This window comes from Ambystoma mexicanum, chromosome 1p, assembly GCF_040938575.1.
Source record: "Ambystoma mexicanum isolate Mex_15411 chromosome 1p, UKY_AmexF1_1, whole genome shotgun sequence".
In the NCBI taxonomy this organism is placed as follows: Eukaryota; Metazoa; Chordata; class Amphibia; order Caudata; family Ambystomatidae; genus Ambystoma; species Ambystoma mexicanum.
This window is the reverse complement of record NC_090921.1, coordinates 1,174,296,345-1,174,316,318: the sequence shown is the minus strand read 5'-3', so window position 1 is coordinate 1,174,316,318 and position 19,974 is coordinate 1,174,296,345.

Below are 19,974 nucleotides of genomic sequence, written 5' to 3'. Positions count from 1 at the left end.
ATTAACCCTTTTTCTTCCACCTGCAGAAAACTTACCCTGCAAGTCAGACTTTCGATAAGAGGAAGCCCAGTCCTGAGAGTCGTCCGAGCTCTACGCTTCTCAATTGAAGAAACGATAGCAGCCCAGCCGGGATCAGCGCCTCCGTGGGAATCAGGTGAGCGTTACAGAACGCGAAGCCCACCAATAACCTCCTACCCAGGCGCTATGGAAACTTCCGACACAGACCAACTGGCCCAGTTATTAGGGGAATTAAGAGCTGAAGTTCATGCTGCCCGCCAGGAAACTAATGCCCTTAGGAGGGAATTGATAATATCAAAAGTACGAACTGATGATCTCGCCAGACAGTTATTACAGACACAAGCGGGGCAAACCCCGCTACCTAATTCAGGAGGGAGCTATATCCCAGCGGCTTCAGCCAATCCTGTTCAAATCAACCTACCCGGAAATGTGCCATTGGCACCGCCTGAACGCTTCTCTGGTGACCCTAAAAGGTTTGCAGTGTTTATAAATCAATGCCGATTGCACTTTCTTTGTAGACCTGCAGCCTTTCCGTCTGACCAGACTAAGGTAGCCTTTGTGCTTTCGTATCTTAGCGGCAGTGCCGCTGATTGGTCGATCCCTCTGGTTACACAGGATGACCCGATCCTTCGTGATTTTCCGACCTTCCAGGCAAATATGGAAAGACTTTTTGCAAGGCATTCCCAGGGGCAGGCCCTGGACAAATGAACTCCTTTCCCTACGACAGGGCAATCAAGATCTTTTGGCCTACATTGCATCATTCAATAGGCTAATCGTGGAAACCAGATGGCCTGAGGACAAAAGAATCACGCTTTTTCACAGGGGTTTGCGTGGCGAACACAAAGACGTCCTTGCCCAGTTAGTGAATCCTCCTCAGGATTGTTCAGAGTACATTGATTTGGTGGTCCAATTGGATCACAGACTACAAAACAGAAAGGCGGATCGATCCAGGTTTGAAACACGAGTGTTCCCTAAGCCTCAAAGTCACACCAAAGGAGTTGAAGCTGTCGAACCTATGCAAATTGGGGTTGTAAAGGGTCCCCTAACCCAGAAAGAACGCGACAGCAGACGACAAATGCAACTATGTCTCTATTGTGGAAATTCAGGACATTTTCTTCAAGATTGCCCGGTGAAACCACCTAAGAAGACAGTGGGAGCTTCTGATAAGAGTTCTGAAAAGCCTGAGCCGGGAAACGACCTCGCCCGACAAGTGTAGAGGTCCGCTTGCCGAGCGTAAAAACCAGTTCTTTGACCTCGCACTTCATAATGCCAATGGTCCTCGTAAACCCAGAGCAACCGGATCGTTTGCATGCAATTAAGGCATACATTGATAGCGGACCAGTTGGAAATTATGTGGACCGCGAATTGGCTTCCAGGATGAACTTACCTCTTTGTCCAAAGGTGGTTAAAGACGTCATTACCACGGTGGATGGGACGGAAATCGCCTCCGAACCAGTGACCCATACCACTACTGAAGTGACGATACTAGGCCAAGACGGGCATCAGGAGGTAATTGTGTTCGACGTGATCAAGGCTCCTCAATTCCAAGTAATTCTAGGGATTCCTTGGTTGGAGAAACACAATCCTCAGATTGATTGGTGGGCAAAGACGATAAAGTTCCCAGAGTGCACACCAACTTGTTATCCATGACCCAACATTGGCCTAGTGTCAGTAAAGGCTGACGGTCCACAATAACCTCTAGAGTATCGAGAGTTCCAAGATGTTTTTCAAAAAGAACAGGCTAACACCTTGCCACCCCACAGATCATACGATTGTCAGATAGATTTGCTACCCGGTGCAACTCCCCCTTGCAGTAGGATTTACGCCCTTACCGAGCCTGAGAACCTTCATCTGCGACAGTATTTAGACCAGTACCTGGCCAATGGCTTCATCCGTCCGTCGAAGTCCCCTGCATCCTCGGCTCTGTTCTTCGTACCAAAAAAAGAAGGTGATCTCAGAACCTGTATAGATTATCGTGCTCTGAACCAGATAACAGTAAAAAACCGGTACCCCTTACCTCTGATCCCGGAACTCCTTGACCAGGTAAAAAACGCCTGTATTTATACTAAGCTTGATCTCCGGGGAGCTTATCACTTGGTACGGGTCAAGGAAGGAGATGAATGGAAGACGGCCTTTCACACTAAGTATGGGCTATTTGAATACCAAGTGATGCCCTTTGGACTATGCATTGCACCGGCCGCCTTCCAATATTTTATGAATGATGTCCTCAGAGAGCTCATTGATGTCTGCGTTGTCGTCTACATAGATGACATTCTTGTGTACTCATCTTCAGAAGCTGACCATCGAAATCATGTTAGGGCGGTCCTTGAAAAACTTCGCCAACATAAACTTTTTGCCAAGCTCGAAAAATGTGTTTTTCATGTCACTGAGGTCGAATTTTTGGGATTTATTCTGACACCCAAAGGAGTCCACATGGACTCGAGAAAAGTAGGCGCTATCCTCAAATGGCCGTCTCCTACTTCCGTGAAAGGAGTTCAAAGCATGCTAGGCTTTGCCAATTTTTACCGTAGATTTATTCCAGAGTTTTCACGAGTGGTACAACCCATCACCGCCCCCTTAAGAAAAAATAAACGCTTTGAATGGTCCGCAGAAGCAGAACAAGCCTTCCAAGAGCTAAAGGCTAAATTCACCTCGGCGCCAATACTGAAACACCAACGCCCGGACCTCCCTTACATCGTTGAAACCGACGCCTCCAGCTTAGCAATGGGAGCAGTCCTATCACAAAGAGATCCAGAGACTAACCAACTGCATCCTGTGGCATTCTGGTCTCGGAAGTTCTCGGCGCCTCAGATCAACTACACCATCACAGACAAAGAGCTTCTAGTGATTAAATCAGCCTTTAAGGCATGGCGGCATTATCTCCTCGGGGCCAGACACACCGTCACAGTGATCACCGATCATCGAAATCTGCAGTATCTGAAAACCGCCAAGGCTCAATCCTCCAGACAGCTTCGCTGGGCTCTATTCTTTGCTGAATTTGACTTTGTGATCACTTATCGCCCCGGCAACAAGAACGGCAAAGCGGATGCTCTTTCCCGAATTGGAATGGGAGATAACGTTGCCAATCCAGAACCTGTACCAATAATTCCTGAACAAAGGATCGTGGGTCTGATTTCTTCACAATCCATTGAGGATATTGAAGAAAAAACTAAACAACTTGTAACCTCACCAGACTTACTGAACTGGTTACAAAAAGGAAAAGATTTCACCGTAAGCAATGACTTGCCTTATTTCCAAGGACGATTGTTCCTACCACACGCCGATTTACAAAGACAGGTAATCTCCTGCTATCATGATTCATTAATTGAGGGTCACCCTGGCATTGCCAAAACCACAGAAAAGGTGAAGAGACACTTCTGGTGGCCTTCGTGGAGAAAAGACATAAAGGAATGTGTGATGTCCTGCGGTGTGTGCGCTCAAAACAAGGGTCAGAAGAAGAGGCCGGCTGGTCTTCTGCAACCATTAGACATCCCACCGTGTCCCTGGCATACCCTTTCCATGGACTTCATCACAGACTTACCCTCCTGTTCCGGGTACAACACCATTCTTGTTATTGTGGACCTGTTTTCTAAAATGGCCCACTTCATTCCGCTAAAAGGCTTACCTTCAGCATCAGTCCTAGCCAAAGTATTTCTTGAAAACATCGTCCGGCTACACGGCTTCCCGTCAGTACTAATCTCAGATAGGGGGAGCCAGTTTATTTCCCACTTTTGGCATAGCTGTTGTCGATTAACTCAAATCGATGTAAGACTTTTGACCAGCCATCATCCCCAGACCGACGGGCAAACCGAGAGAACAAACCAGACTCTCGAGCAATATTTACGATGCATGCTACAACAGTCGGAGAGTAACTGGAAGGACATCCTTTGGATAGCTGAATATGCTTACAACAATTCAGTTCATTCGGGTACCGGGAAGAGTCCCTTCTACATCTTGTATGGGATTCATCCTCGAACCTCCAACCTTGATCCACCTCAAGATCTTGGAACACCCGCCGTGGATCAATTGCACACCATTATTACCCAAGCTTTTAAGGAAGCGACTGCACATCTACAACAAGCTAAAGAGAGGTACAAAAAAGGAGCAGATCAACACCGAAGCAATGCCCCTCAATACCAGGTTGGGGATCAAGTCTGGCTGTCCACCAAACATTTATCGCTTAAAGGGCCTCGCACCTTCAACCCCAAATACCTGGGACCATATCCAATTACCACCATAATTAATCCAGGGGCCGTTAAATTAGAATTGCCAACCCATATGAGAATACATCCTGTATTTCACGTATCTCTTTTGAAACCCATGCAACCTGGAACCAGATTGACCAATCCTCCAGAGCCCATTCAAGTGAATGGGGAGCCCGAATTTGAAGTAAAAGACATTTTGGACTCTAAAATCATCAGATCGAAGCTATTCTACCTAATCGACTGGAAAGGCTACGGACCTCAGGAAAGGTCATGGGAACCCTATGACCACGTCCATGATCCTCGTCTAGTCCAGAAATTTCACCGAACCTTTCCCGATAAACCAAAACCCCCGGGGAGGACAAGTTTGGGAGGGGCCTTGAGGGGCGGTGCTGTCATGGGCGCTACTCCCGAGGGGCCAGGACTGGCCCAGCGCCCTCGGAAGCAGACCCGTCTTCCACTACTCCGGACCCAGCAGACCCCTACAGGGGCCCTTTGGACCGTGTCCTGGCGCCTTTGGCGCCAGGCTCATGAAGGGTTTCAGTCCCGGCGCCATAGGCGCCGGGCTCATATTGATAAACAGTGTAATAATGCTTGGGTGGACTTACCTGAGGCAGACCATGCTGTATATTTACCCAGAACAATCCAGTCTGGTTGAAGTCCCCAGCCATCAGGGCTGGGAGGAACTATTCCCTCCATTCAGGAACTCTTTTCTTACCTGGGTGGAACCGGTGGAAGAACACACACTGGAAGCACTTCTCTGCTATTTAAACCACGCCCGATGGAAAACACGTGCTTCGCGTTACTCTGCAGCAGCAGCAGGACGCTCACCGAGTCGGCTCCTGCATTCCAGGTCCAGAGTCATCTTCAGCTTCCGCGCAGCAACCTGTGGATGAAGAAAGACACAGAACAATACTTACCAGATCCCGGAATCCAGTCACCGGCAAAACCTGCAAAGAATAAACATAAGGTTAGAAAAGTGCAACTCGCTCGCAGCCGCGCCCGCTTACCTGATCCATCCGTGATTGCAACGGAGCTAACCGCGGCCTTCTCTTCGGCAGCTTCTCTGCACCTGAAAGGCAAAGGACATAATTAAAAAGGGGTTCGGGTGAAGGCAGTCGCATTCATCTTAACTTACCAGTTTTTGCATGCGCAGAAGCGGCCGCATCAACCGCAGCATCCTGGAACCTGAAAACTAGAAAAAAGACATTATTAGAGGTGCCATTAAAAGCGGCCAACGATCATTATACTTACGTGCATCGGCACGTGCAGTGGCAACGGATAAAAAGCCCGCAGCATCCTGGCACCTGAAAACTAGAAAAAGGACATTATTAGAGGTGCCATTAAAAGCGGCCAACGAACATTATACTTACGTGCATCGGCACGTGCAGCGGCAACGTAAAACTACGCCCACAGCATCCCGAGGCCTGAAACAAAGGAAAAGGGACATTATTGAGGTGCCCATCCTTTAAAGCCTAAAGACTACAGTATACTTACAGGCATCCGCTCGTGCAGTAACGGCGGCATCGCTCTTCGGCATCCCAGCACCAATGCCACAACTAAGGCCGCAAAAGACTTGAGCCTCAACACTGAACTCATCCAGTGACGTAACTGGAATCCACGCACCCTTGCACCAGACGCAGGATGGAGAGCTCAGCATTTATACGCCTAAGGTGAGAGCTCGCCGAGACAAGTAGAAAGCTAGGCTGTGGGAGAAACTGGCGATTGGTGGGAGAAGGAATCCCATAAAACGGTGATTAACCCTTTTTCTTCCACCTGCAGAAAACTTACCCTGCAAGTCAGACATTCGATAAGAGGAAGCCCAGTCCTGAGAGTCGTCCGAGCTCTACGCTTCTCAATTGAAGAAACGATAGCAGCCCAGCCGGGATCAGCGCCACCGTGGGAATCAGGTGAGCGTTACATATATTTCTACATTAGACCTTTACGAAGGGTAGTGGAATTTCTCTGTGGTCGTAACGCCAGGGTATGTTGATGGGATGTGTCTTCTGATCTTTCTCCAATTCATTGCGGATTCCCAGAGGGGGCCTGCTTATCTCCATCCTTGTTTAACCTCTGCATCAAGCCCCCTTTTGTGATAAAATTGAGAAACAGGGTTTCTTCTTTGCCAATTATGCAGATGATTTACAGCTATCTATGGAGCTGAATGGCAACTACGAAACTGACCAGTCGAAACTAGATAAAATGTACAATCTCATCAAAGAGTGAATTACCTCAAATTGACTATGCTTAAATGCGTCCAAGACCGAACCTATGGTATATGAATCCAAGCAGGCCATAGAAAAATCTAGCGCGGCGTACATGAGCATTAGCACTGACAGGGGTTGCATTATCGTGGTTGACAAGGTTAAAACTTTAGGCACTGTGATGGAGGCCTTGCTCGATGCGAATGCTCATGTCAACTATCTAGTTAAAAATTCTAACTACTACTTGAGAGTTCTGAGACAGGTCTGTCCCCTGGTTACCCAGGAAAACCGTGCAAAACTAGTTCATGCTATTGTCTTGCCCAGACCTGATCACTGTAATTCCCTACTTGGAGGGGCCAGGAAGGGTTGTCTGGGTAAGCTTCAAAAGATTCAAAATGATGCAGTCCGAATAGTTTCTAATACAGCTCTCAGGGATCCAGTATTAGAATCCCCGTAAAGAACTCAATTGGCTCTCAGTGGCTGCCAGAGTTCAGTTTAAGATTTTATCATTGGGCCATAAGTGTCTATTTGGAAAGGCGCTGATTTACTTAAAGGAGAAATTGGAGGTCTACAAACCTGCGCGCAACCTCCAGTCTTTGGACACACATTATCTTACTGTCCCGCACTTCAAGAGAAGTAGGGGAAAAGGTTGATCTTTCCCTGTTTTGATGACCAAAGCCTGGAACGAGTTGCCTGCCTGTTTGCAAAAAGAAAAAGCCTTGGTTTTCAGGAAACATTTGAAGACTAGATTATTCGGCTTTCTGTCTCTCTTTCTTCCATTTTTATCTTGTCCTGTTTCTGTCTTGTCTATATGTAGCGCCCTGATGCCTGTGGGCGTTGGCACTCAACAGATAGATAGATAGATAGATAGATAGATAGATAGATAGATAGATAGATAGATAGATAGATAGATAGATAGATAGATAGATAGATATATTCCACTCAATCCCTCCAACAAAGAGAAGACTTCCTTTTCCACCTATCAGGGGTTGTTTCAAAGTACTGTCCTTCCAGCCACATTTTAGGGGCTTATGGATAAAGTTTTCAGAGCTTACTCTGCGGGCACCTATCTTGATGACATTGGGCCTCATTACGACCCTGGCGGAGTGGGTTTACACCAGCGTTATTCGCGGCGGACCCGTCCGCCCTACTACGAGATTCCGTAGCGCCATGGAGCGTTTTCCGTCTGGTTTTTCCGGGCGGAGAAATCCATGGCGCTACGGGACCTTGTCGTTAATTACGCCACCGTATTTTGAGGTGGCGTAATTAACGCCTTCCCCACTCCCATTATACCCTATGGGGCAAAAATGGGAATGGGGAAGGGTAAAATGGGGGATGGGGATTTACCGCCCCGCCAAGGTCGGAATGGGGCGGAAAATCCGCCAACCCCCATGGCGCTATCGGCAGCTTTCCGCCGTGCTCCAAGGTGCATTTTGCACCGCGATTTCCGCCAGGGTCGTAATGAGGGCCATTGTCATTTATAGTAACAACTGGGAAGAACACTTTCTCCATCTAAATGAAGTCACCAGGGCTTTGAGGAAAGGGGGACTCTGAGCCTATCCCAAAAAATATCATCTCGTCCAAAGGAGTGTGAAATATCTGGGCTATTTTGTTGGCAACGGTCTTGTTCAACCCCAGAATTAAAAATTAAAGGCAGTGAAATTGACACCTCCCCCTAAGGCCAAAAGGGAACTTCGACTTTTCCTGGGGATAACCAGTTATTATAGGAGATGTATCCCTAACTACTCAACCCTTGCGGCAAACCTCATGTATAAGCTAATAAATTCCTAACCTAACAAGCTCATTTAGACCTGCCAGACCAGAAATGTTTTGATGGGCTAAAAGGCATCCTTGGCTATTAATCTCTTTTTAAGATCCCTGACTTCATTCAGGAAGTAATCTTACAAACAGAGATATCCAAAGTTAGCCACTATCCCAAATACATGATGGACAAGAACAGCCCATCTGATCTGCTTGTGTGACACTGTTTCACCTAGAGCAAGCCTACACTTTTGCAGAACTAGAAGCACTTGCAATCAATTGAAATATCAGCAGTCTACAGTGCTACCGCACTAGACGTAGTTTCGACTGGTTACAGATCATTCTCCCTTGACCCCGGATGAGTCTCCAGAAAGATTCCAATACCCGAGTGATGAGGTGGTTTCTAGACCTACAACATTTTAGTTTCTTTTTGAAACATAGAAAAAAGGAAAAGAACAAGAGAATGTAGACTTGCTCTGCTGCTTCCCACTGGGACATGAGTAGAGGAGCACCTATTTAACCAAAGGGGTATGTGACGAATTCAATGAATTTGTCCCTTCTTCCCAAGCGGAAGCCACCCCCTTGGAGACTGGGGAGGTGAGGCCACTATGCAAAATACTCCCTAGGGGTATTGGGCAAGTGGGATCTCACTTGTGGGTACTCCCCCTTAGAGGACACAAACCCCAATTGAACAAATCTGTAACACCACTCTTACCACCAATGCCCCAAATAGTTGTTGCATACTTGGGAACTAATAACAATATTGAGGAAAAAGGCCCCTTAAATGCGCTTGTTTGTGCTGCTGATCCCTATTGGAGGCCAGAACCACAAGGTGAATGGTATTCTGTGTCTCGTTGCAGGGAGAGACATATAAGGTACAAGACCCTTAGCTGAGGAGAGGCGTTGAAGCGGAATAAGTCAAATGCTGAGAGCCGGTCACCTGGAGAGAAGCCAAGCAGAGCAGACTCTGCTGCTGCAGCGCAGAGCCGACACACCCTCGAGGCAGGACCACATCACACATAAGTCAGGCTGAGAGCCCGTGGAACACTGCCGATCCCAGGAGCACTGGAATCTCTAACCTCTGAGGTCTCTGGAGGAGAGATACCGACCTGCGGCCGATCAGGAAGACCAAGGTGCCCAAACTAGGGCACCCGTCAGGTAACCAACAAACGAGAAGCAAGGTTCCACTACGGAAGGAGAAACCTTTTTTCCCAACATTTTACATCCCGGAACAACAAATACGTGGTTCTTGGAAAGGAGCGGTAAGAGGGCAGTGAAGCCCCACAATGCTCCGGCAGGGAGCTAGAACGCCAATAGCATATCAAATATCCAAGTCAAGACTGTAGAAGAACAAAGTTAAGAGAATTACCTAGAGAAGGGCAAGTTAAATATAGTAACCCACGAAGGGCTACCAAATACAAGAAAGGAAGAAGAACACTCCAACGGAGTGATTGTGAATATAGTAACCCACAAGGGATTACCAAATACAAGAAAGGAAGAAAAACACTCTTAGGGGGTGGTTTTGAATATTATAACCTATGAGGGATTATCGAATACAAGAAAGAAAGGAAGTGTGAATATAATAACCCAGGAGGCGTCATCGAACACCAGAGAGGAAAAGAAGCTCACAGAGGGGGTGAACTAGTGTATCATTTGCTATATAGCACCAGAAACCTGAGAGAAGGCCAAACCCCCAGAGGGGCTGATGTTGAGCTGAAAGACCTACAAAGGCACATTTTGGACTTGACGACAGAACCTTTTGGTTTGTACCAGTTTTCACCAGGAAGGGTCAGGAGTTCCCTTTCTCCAGGAAGACAAGGGATTTTTTTGTTTGGAACTCTATGAGCCGCCTTGAGGCCTGGTAATTCACGAGGGCCTAGAGACATTCGCATTTTGCTATATTTGAACTGTATGAGCCGCCTAAAGGCCGGAGAACCCATTAAGGGCATTTCAAGAGACATTTCAGGTGGGGGTCAAGCACCAACCAGCATAAGGCAGACAAGGGGAGAAAATACACTTCTCTAGGCTAAGTTTTGTTTTTCTTTATTAGTGGTAGGGTCGGTTAGCACAATGGTATAGGTTTGGACAGAGGACAAAGTCTATTTATGTAAGACATCCTGACAAGCACCCTTTTGTTATTTTCTTAGAACAGAGAACCTTCATCATAGCAATCGGGCTAGGTGAGGCATTTTCTTTACTTCAATAAAACAAAACATTTTGAACCATGTCTTGTTGTCCATCTCCTGTGTCTGACCTCCACATGTCCTATTAGAATAGTAATTCTTCTTGGCTTGAAATATCTTTTTATAATTTGCAGTATGAAAAGCATAACATGATTTATCCAAATCAAACCGGTTAGAGCGCCAACATCTTGCAACTTGACATCCAACTCTTTTTAGTTGAGCAAGTTCTGAAGTGTCCCACTTGTTATTTGAGTATGCCTTAGATCTAACTCATTTGCTAAGTTATAGGAGCCAAAGAATACAAGCACCAAGTGACTTTATTGTGAAAGTAGGAAAAAAGCTCATCAGGTTCATCCAGGTTAGGTGGAATATAATCATTGTAATTTGTCAGCAGAAATCAAATGAAGTTTGTGCATAGAATGTTTAAACTTCTGTTCAGCTACGAAGGTTTTTTAATTTCTCCCTGTAAAACTAGAGAAAGAAATCAAAGCGTGATCTGACCATATTACCGGTGAAATCGCAAGATCTGAGAGTTGAATGTTAAAATCAAGCACTAAGGGCCTCATTCCGAGTTAGTCGGTGAAATCAGCAGTCATTCCACTGTGCAGAATTACTGTTACCGCTGTATTGTATGGAGGAATAGGTACCAAATGAGGAGTGGAACGGTGCACGCACAAACAATCGTCGGACACAGTAAATCAGTCTGGTGGAATTACTGCCCAAAAATGAAGAACAGCAGAAAATCCGCCAATATCTGGCGAGTTTACCATTACCGCCGTCACTTGGCAGAATTATTAAACGGTTATTCCATAGACAGAATTACAGCCGAACGGAACGTCATCATGACGCAAATGGGAAGTTCAGTGGTGGCCATCTTTAAAAACTCAATCCATTTAAAATCACCATTTTAGAATTGCCATCTAACCCTGGAACCAGGCCAACAATGTCTGGAGGAAAAGGCAAAGCCAAGGTGCCAGAAATTTGTCTTCCGAAGCCAAAATTCAGTGAGCAAGAGCTCACTATGCGTGCTGAGCAGGTGGTTGCCCATTACAAAGAGCTGTATGGGACATAAAAAACAGAAATACTTATTTTCAGTGCAAAAAAGTAATGTGGAGCGAGATACAGGAGAAGGTGGTGGACATAGGGAATGTCACGGAAAAGGATGAAACGACCTCAAAGCCACTGTCGTGAGTCAGCAGCCACTGCAGGAGGTACAGTGGCCCCGTTGCAGCTCACACCCTGGGAGGGGATGGTGAACTCCATCCTCCACATAGTGGGCCTGGTGGGTGTTAGATCGGTAGAGGTCTGAGCTATCAGCCACAAAGACCCTTGTGAGAACATGAGTGAATCGTGGGCCAACTTCACACCAATACCACTATAATGTCAACATACACACTTGAAGTCATCCTACAGGAAAAGGGCCAGCCAATGCATACGCAACAAATGAAATACCATAAGACTGTACATCAGGAGGCATGGTAGGTGTGAACCTCCCAAAATACCCACCCTCAAGTTGGAGGAAGCCCATCATGTAGGACATACACAACAAGCATGACAATGCAAATCTACCTAATGGTTTTCACCCACATCACGTATGGCACAAATCCGAGCTCTGCAGGTCTGGCTCCAACTCTGGCCATTACAAAGCCTGCAGGACCCCCTCCCAGCCAGCAACCTTTCACTACTGTTGCCACAGTGTCTGGGGTGCAAATCACCCACCCAACAGAATACACCAGTGAGGCTGTCGAGCAGGCCACTGCACAGTATGCAGAAGGCACATTAACATGGTTGGACTGGGACAGGAAATAGGCCCAGTCACCCAAAAAAAAGTGGCCCACCCCTCACCTCATGGCCCTTGACTTCTTATTACATCACCGGAAGTGATGTAATTTGACCCCACCCCAAAGTGACATCCCGGGAAGTGATGAAACGCAACCTTTCACCCCTTCACAAAACAGTAAGTGGCATCAAATAGCATTGTTCCTAAGTACACTAAATTACTGTGAATCTAAGCAGAAGTCCAAGGCCAAATGATAATATGTTATTGTATAGCACTTACGCTTAAACTCTTTTTTATAAAACAAAATAGACAAACAATAACACCCAACCTGTGTTGGTACTCATTTATCGACCTAAGAAGGATGAAAGGCTTTTGAAGAAAAAAAAAAAGAATTTGAAAAAAATATTTTTTTTCCTCCTTTTTTCTTTCTTCCAAACCAGCCCAGGCATGGCCAGAAACCACCTCCCCATTCACCAGGGACGATTTCGGCTTGGCTACGGGCCGAAAGGCCGACAGGCCAATCCAACCCTGCACATTAAGCACGACGCTCAGGAACCAAAGGTTACAGGAGTTGGCCGAGCATATGTTGGCGACGAGCGAGAACATCTCATGAGCCATAATCCTCACCCTGCAGCACATGGCCAGTTCTGTATCACGAACCCCAACAGAGGGATCATTGGTGAACACTCGACCAAGGCGTTCGCAGCAGCGTATCAGGGATCCAACCACCCCAACCCAATAAGGTGGCATGTCTGGCTATAGTTCACAAGGGTGTGGGAAGGGAATGGTATTGGGGATGAGGGTTTGGAGAGGGGATGGTGTTATGGATAAGGACGTGGGGAGGGGATGGTGCTGGGGATGAGGGTGTGGGGAGGGGATGGTGTTGGGGATGAGGGTGTGGGGAGGGGATGGTGTTGGGGATGAGGACGAAGGGAGGGGATGGTGTTAGGGATGAGGACGTGGGGAGGGGATGGTGTTGGGGATGAGGGTTTGGGGAGGAGATAGTGCTGGGGATGAGGACGTGTGGTGTGTACATATAGAATAAATCACTGTTGAGTACAGTCAATGTGACCAGTGTTTATTTCATTGACGGTATGTATGTGCTTTCAGTGAATGGTCTGAGCACTGTCAGAGGTGCATATGTGTGGAATCAAAAATAGTTTTCCATTATGTCCTGGCGGACAATGCGTCCTTCTCTCACCTCCCTATCCCTACGTATATCATAGGGTGCCCTGTTAGCATCTGCAACGTCATTATCAGAGCCAGGGGGTGCAGTCCTCAACAGCACTATACATGAACGCACCACCTGTCCGGGGAGACACCTGAATCTTCCCTTTAGGAGTCCAAATGTGTGCTCAATTCATGTCCTGGTCCTCTTGTGTGCCTCATTATAGGCTATCTCCAGCGGTGTAGCAGGGTTCCTGACAGGCGTCATCAACCAGGGTAAACAAATTGAAAGGACAGTGTTGAACATGACCGTTTGTCTGTCAAAGCACATGTTTATTGTCCTATGTTCTGGTGGCTGGTGGCCTTTTTGTGCTCATTTGTGCTTTTGGATGATGCACTGTACATCAGTTGGGGTGGAGGGGCATTGATTTTCAATGGGCACTTGCAGTATTTCATTATGTCCGGCATCATTCTTCATGTGTTTTGGTCTGTTTGGACATCACCCCTGAAGGTGGCACTATGGCGATGGCTCTGGGCCATTTACTGCCCTTTAACCATGCATTGGCAGAGAATGGCTTCTTGTTTTTGACAGGGAGACCTTGATTGATGTGCCTAATCGTGTGCCTGCTTTTATGCATACCAAGATAGCTTGTAGAGTTTCCTCTGGTCACTATGTGTATAATAAGCCATGGCCTGTTCAATGCGTCTTGCACCAGGCATAATGGGACTTGAAGTTTGCTCACATTTGTTCTAATTCCTGTCTGCATGTGTGCCTCTGTAGTGAATCATTGTCAGATTGACTACTTACCCAAAAGCCAGGTATGCTCTCCTGTGTGTGTGTTCAGGTAAGCTGGTAGGGTGCTGTTCCTCAGAACCGTGGCATCGTGGGTGGCACCTGGAAATCGGGTGCAGCAGTGGCTGATGATGAGCTCTCTATTGCATGTCCTCTGAATATTCATGGAATTATACTTTTTCTGGTTCCAATATGCCACCTCTACTGCCTGGGGGGCATTACTGCCACATGTATGCAATCCAGTACTGCAATGATATATGGGAGCACGGCAATGGTGTAGAAAGATGCCTTTGCAGCATGCACCTGAGCCTGGGTGGTGGGCAGGGAGATGTGCTGATGGGCATGCCTCATGAGCGCATCTAAGACTTGCTCCAGCACTTTTGAGAATGTTGGCTGGGACATCCCATGCATCGTCCCAACAGTGTGCTGGAGTACGCCTGTGGCACCGCAATGTAGGTCGGACAGCAGCTTTAACAGGGGTGGAATGGCTGTTTGGATGGCAATGGTGCTCTGCAGATGAGCCTTAATCAGGGTCTGCAGGTCTCTGATATCGTGTGTCGTTCCAAGTGATAGAGTGTGACTGTTTGTTCAAGGGGCTTGGCGGACACATGGTATGGGTGGCCTCCACAGCACACGCCTCCTCCGCCTTTGTGGTGCCTGACTCCTTCCCTGCGGTGGCCTTGCATGCCTCTGTAGCTTGATGAATGTTAACAGGTTGTGTGTGGATCCTGTAGTTCATGTCTGGTTGTGGCTGCATGTTGCTTGAAAGAAAGTGTGGATGGGGAAGGTGTCGGCCTTATATACCCTTTTGGTGTATATTATTGGCACCTCTGGAGTATTTCCTTCACCTGGATGCTTTTAGGTGGAGGTAACTGCACTGTGTTTTTGCCAGAATGACTGACTACATTTGGCTGTATTTACTGCCGGCGGTAATTCTGCTGGTGCTAATTCCACCTGCAGAATTAACGCCCATTTCCGGGTAGCCTAATTCAGCGTAATGGTTTTACCACATACCACCAAACTCGTAATGAGGCCCAAAGTGTAATAGGTGGTCAGCTGCATGTGTGGGTCCTGAAGAGTGTTGTCTAAAACCCAGAATATTTAGAAAATGTATAAAATCCTGCGCTAATACATATATAGTCATGAAAGGAGAATACACTTGGCTGACAGTGCCTGCAATGCTTCACAGAGGGATTGAAAATGTGTTAAACACATGTTATTATGTTTAGGTGGGCGGTAGAGAACAGTAATTAATACACAGAAATCAGCCTGTGTGGTTAGTTTTATTGTTAAATGCACAAAGGATGATTAAGATTGAGTTAAAACAGTAGAAGCCCTAAGAAGACTTAAGTGTCAAATAGCCAATCCCCTGCCACGTTTATCAGAACAGTGTTTACAATAAAATCTAAAAACCTGCTGTTAATATTTCATTAAAGGTAATGGGAAAGTCCTGTTTTAGCCAAGTCTCTGTTATTGCTAATAGTGGCAAGCCTTCTTCTAAAAGTAGATCATGGAACTCCAGGCCATGTTTAACCGCTGATCGAACATTTAGGAGATCCATCTTTCTCATCTTTGCATATGGTTTTCACCCCCACTGTGGGGGTGGACATGACCGGTAACACTCCGCTAGCCCGAGCCTGCGTACGCCTGAGCGAGGGCCTCAGCAACGGCGGGAGGCCATTACCGGCCATGTTTGTCCCCCACAGCGGGGGTGAAGGCCATTCGCACCCTTGGGTTTATCCAGGGTGCAAATTGTTTATTTTTTCCCTTGGGAGATTGGCATCGCTTGCAGAGCTCATCTCCCAAGAAATAAAAAAAAAAGATGGCTGCCACCATAGAGAATAGGGACTAAGTCCGTTTTCAATTTCTATGGTGGTAACTGGGAGCTGAAGGAGTGCTGGTACTGGAGCACAAAGTGGCGAGGCAGGGAGGGGGTGGAGAAAGGGTATGTTTTTTTCCCTGTTGCCTCCCACATTGACTCCAAACATAAAAAAAAGATGCCGCCACCCGGGGATGGGCCTCAGGTGGCTGGAAACAGAGGGCGGATAATGTGTATTCTTACCCGCTGATCCAGCCATCTAATTGGCTGAGCGGCCTTTCCCCAGTGCAAATGTCCAATATCTTCCCCAACAGAGCCATTATAAGAACTAGTGTCTCGCCTGCTTGAAGTCATTCAAAAATAGTTTCCTTTGTAAGGGCGATAGAGCGTTTTGGGCACAACATTTTAGTTTATGAAACAGCTTTGGCTCACTGACTCAAATATGCTAAAACAGGCACTACTCTTCACAGTTATAAAAATGCCCTTTAAAAAGCACCCGGCCTAAACACCGCAGGACACTATCTTAAATCACAGGATAAAGCAACGTTATAGATCAAGTGACCACCTACTTTCGTGGTGGAGCAGAGCTTGTCTCTGCCTTGGAGCACTCCTTCACCTCAATGGCTGAGAGATTTGGAACGGTCAACTCTCCTAAAGAGGTCCAAATGAATTCTGCTTGCAGTCCAGGAATGAATCAAAGGAGGAGATGGAGTCTCTTTTATAGGAAAAAGACCAAACAAAGGAAAGGAAGCCAGCTGTAAGGGATCCAATCCCTGTCCTTTTGACAAGTGGTCTTTGCCTTATTGCATCATACCCAAAGTGCTTTGTGCCAAAGGAAGTGTGGGAGACAGGAAAGAAAAAGGTGCAGAGAAAATCAAGATGGTGAAATCCTTCCCCAACTATGCTTAGCTGCCTCTGTCTATGCTAACCTCACCCCCTTCTCAAGCTCATAGCATCAAATGCCCTTTGGTATGCAACACTTTAGTGTGAGTCTAGTCTTTTTGTTTAGGGTGTGCCCTCTGAAGCCTACTTCCCAGGCTGCTTCTGCTGAGAACTTCCTCAGCTGGAGAGAGGTATTACCCACCCTCACAAAGGATCAATGAGAGGCAGCTCCCACTGGCTAGTGTTCTGGTGGTTTCATCAAAGTCAGCCAGACAGGGAGAATACAAACAACCTGTCTATGCTGTCCTAGGATCACTGTGTTGGCATGTGCATGATACAGATCAGATGTTGTTTTTATAATTATGTCAACTTCCAGCCGCCTTACCCCAACTCAGGTATGGCTTATGATTAAAGATTAAACTGCAATGGGGATGATAGTTCATCATAAGTATGTTTTCAGGAACAAAGGTGCAGCATTTACTTGCAGCATCTGCACCGCAGTGACTTTGCTGTCACAACAGCTGTCAGACAGGGCACCTGTGATCTCTGAACCTGTTCTGTGGCACTGGAGGACAGGTACTGCAGATCAGGATACTGATGCTGCAGGGCATAGCTGTACACTCTGGTTTTTGCATGGAGTTGGATGAAAGGGGGTCTAATTAGCACACCACCCTTTCCGAGATGGATTACCTTCATCATTTTATTAATAATGAAAAACTAAAAAGCTAGGGCTCTTACAGCCTTGCCAGATGGGAATTCCTCACAATAGGGAGAATAACTTTCTCTACCTTGGAGCCTTCTGTCTTCATCTGTATGGCAGCAGACTATGGAATAGACTGTATCCCCAACAGATTTCTATGTGAATCCTTTTTGTCTTGGGGTTCCAAGATGAAACAAGGGGACGTTTAACCCCTTACATAGCAAAAATGCCCATGTGGAATGGTCCACAGAAAGCCTGTTGTTAAAAGTCAGATTCTAGCTGCCTAACAAGTGTTCTTTGCCTGCTCATGTCAAACCCATAGTTCCTTGTCTGTAGTTAGTGGGGAGAGGACAGGAAGTTTGGGCAGCCCTACCAAAATCCATGATAGCAAAACCCTTCTGTGGTCTGAACCTCTCCACTGCATTGCTCTACCTCCACACACTTCTTTGTCTGTCTACTTCAAAAGGACTCCAGTAATTAGCACCCTGGTGTTAGAGGGCCATTGTCATGCCAGGATGTTTTTTTAAAGCGCTAGTTGCGAAGGAACCTTTCAGGGAGGGTTCCTGTGCACTGGAGTAAGGTGTCGACTCTCTTCAGGAGGATCAAGTAAAGCATTCTGAGCAGGTTCCCACATGGGTTTTGGATATATGGCATCCAAAGGCAACGACTATATAATTGTGTTACCTCAGTAGACACCATGTAAATAGTATGCATGGCTTGTATCTATATTATAATGACTGCAACCAGGCTGCTAGGGTACACAATTATATTATTTTGAAGCAGAATTGTGGATGGTTAAAAATGCACCCCGGCCTCTTGTAACTTTGTTATACAGCAGCTATGTTCGGGAATGCACATGTGACATTGGAACCTGCCCTGCTGCCACTGCAGGTCAGCTACTGGGAATGTCGGGAGCCTGTTACAGCTATGTACATGGTTCTATTAAGATTTTGCTAATTGAGCATTATGAAAGTGGCATCTGATTAGCAGATCTCACTTTCAGAATCAGAATTACCTGCATCATTCTATTAATAGAAATTTAAAAAAGCCCGGGCTATCCTGCCCTCATAAGATGGTATTTTGTTAAACCGCTATTTGTGATTGTGGGTGACTTTTTAATTGGTATTGGGACCTCCTTTCTGTCCCAGAACAACCCATGGCAACGTGTTCTTTATATATTGATTGCAACTGCAAGCTTTGCCATTTTGAAGCACAGTATAACACTAGGAAGTCGTCCTTAAAGGAATTCAAATCTGTGATCTTACATTGAATACATATCTCACTGGCAAGCGCTTAACCTAGTGAGCTACTTGACCATGTTGATTTCAGATCTCATTTTATAAGATAATGCATTAATCACATATGAAGCGAAAAGGAAGACATTGTATGAAATGGGTGAACACACATTGTTCTTTTCGCTGTGGCTCTGAGCTTGAGGTGAACTTCCAGAGATTTCTACAAGGTGGCCCTGTGACCTGCGTGGCATTGTTTTCAAATGCATTTACTAGTCAAGGAGATATTCAAAGGAAATTATGCAAGAACAATCACACCACCATTTGCCAGAGTCCTGGCCAGCCTGCCGCCAGCATTTAGATATGTTTTAGTGGGTTAGAATAGCCAACCCTAACCAATTTTGCATACCTTTTATGTTAAACAGGCCATATGGAGATTTGATTTGATTTGAAGCTATACTCGTCTTTTCAACAGAAGTAACAGGGTTCACAGAAAGGGGAAGGAGGTTAGTCTCGGAAATAAAATAAATAAATATATTTCCACAGTGTTTATGCTATGGTGCTATACCCGTGCATAAGGATAGTATCTGTGCCTTGTATGCAATCATCAGGTTACCCACATTGAAAAATGGTATTTTAAGGACTTCTGACCTTGAGTGTAGTAACACTCAGTACAATGCCGGGCGCCGTGCTGACCAGGGGGAGGGTTTCAGTGGGCACTGCCCTTAGTGGCGGCGCCCACTGCTGTTAGCATGGTCCCATCTCTCTTTCCTCATCCTAGAGGGGGATGGAGTTGGAAGGGCGTGAAGGGGGTTAGGCAATAGGGCTTGCTTTAGGAGGTCCACAGTCAAGAAAGTAGTGGGGTAGTTTAGGTCAAAGGACATGTGGGGATGAGGGGATAAGGTTTAAGGGTGTGTACCTAAAAGTGTGGGAAGTTTTTAGGGCATTCCCACTTGTGCGCCACTACTTTAGATGCACCGGACTGCCGGTCACCTCATGATAAGATCTGGAGACGGCAAGACCAACCACCCGCCTTGCATTATTGTTTGTTCCCTTGTATGATACTATTACTGTTAGTTTATTTTTCAGATCCCCACAGTGGAGTTACAAGTTGCAACCACTGAAAAGTGCTGGTTGAGACCGCAAAGGTCCAGCACAGCCAAGAGTGAGATCTTGGGTACAAGACGTTTGGGGAGGCTACGGGGCATGAATCAGGGGAGAGGTATGTGGAGG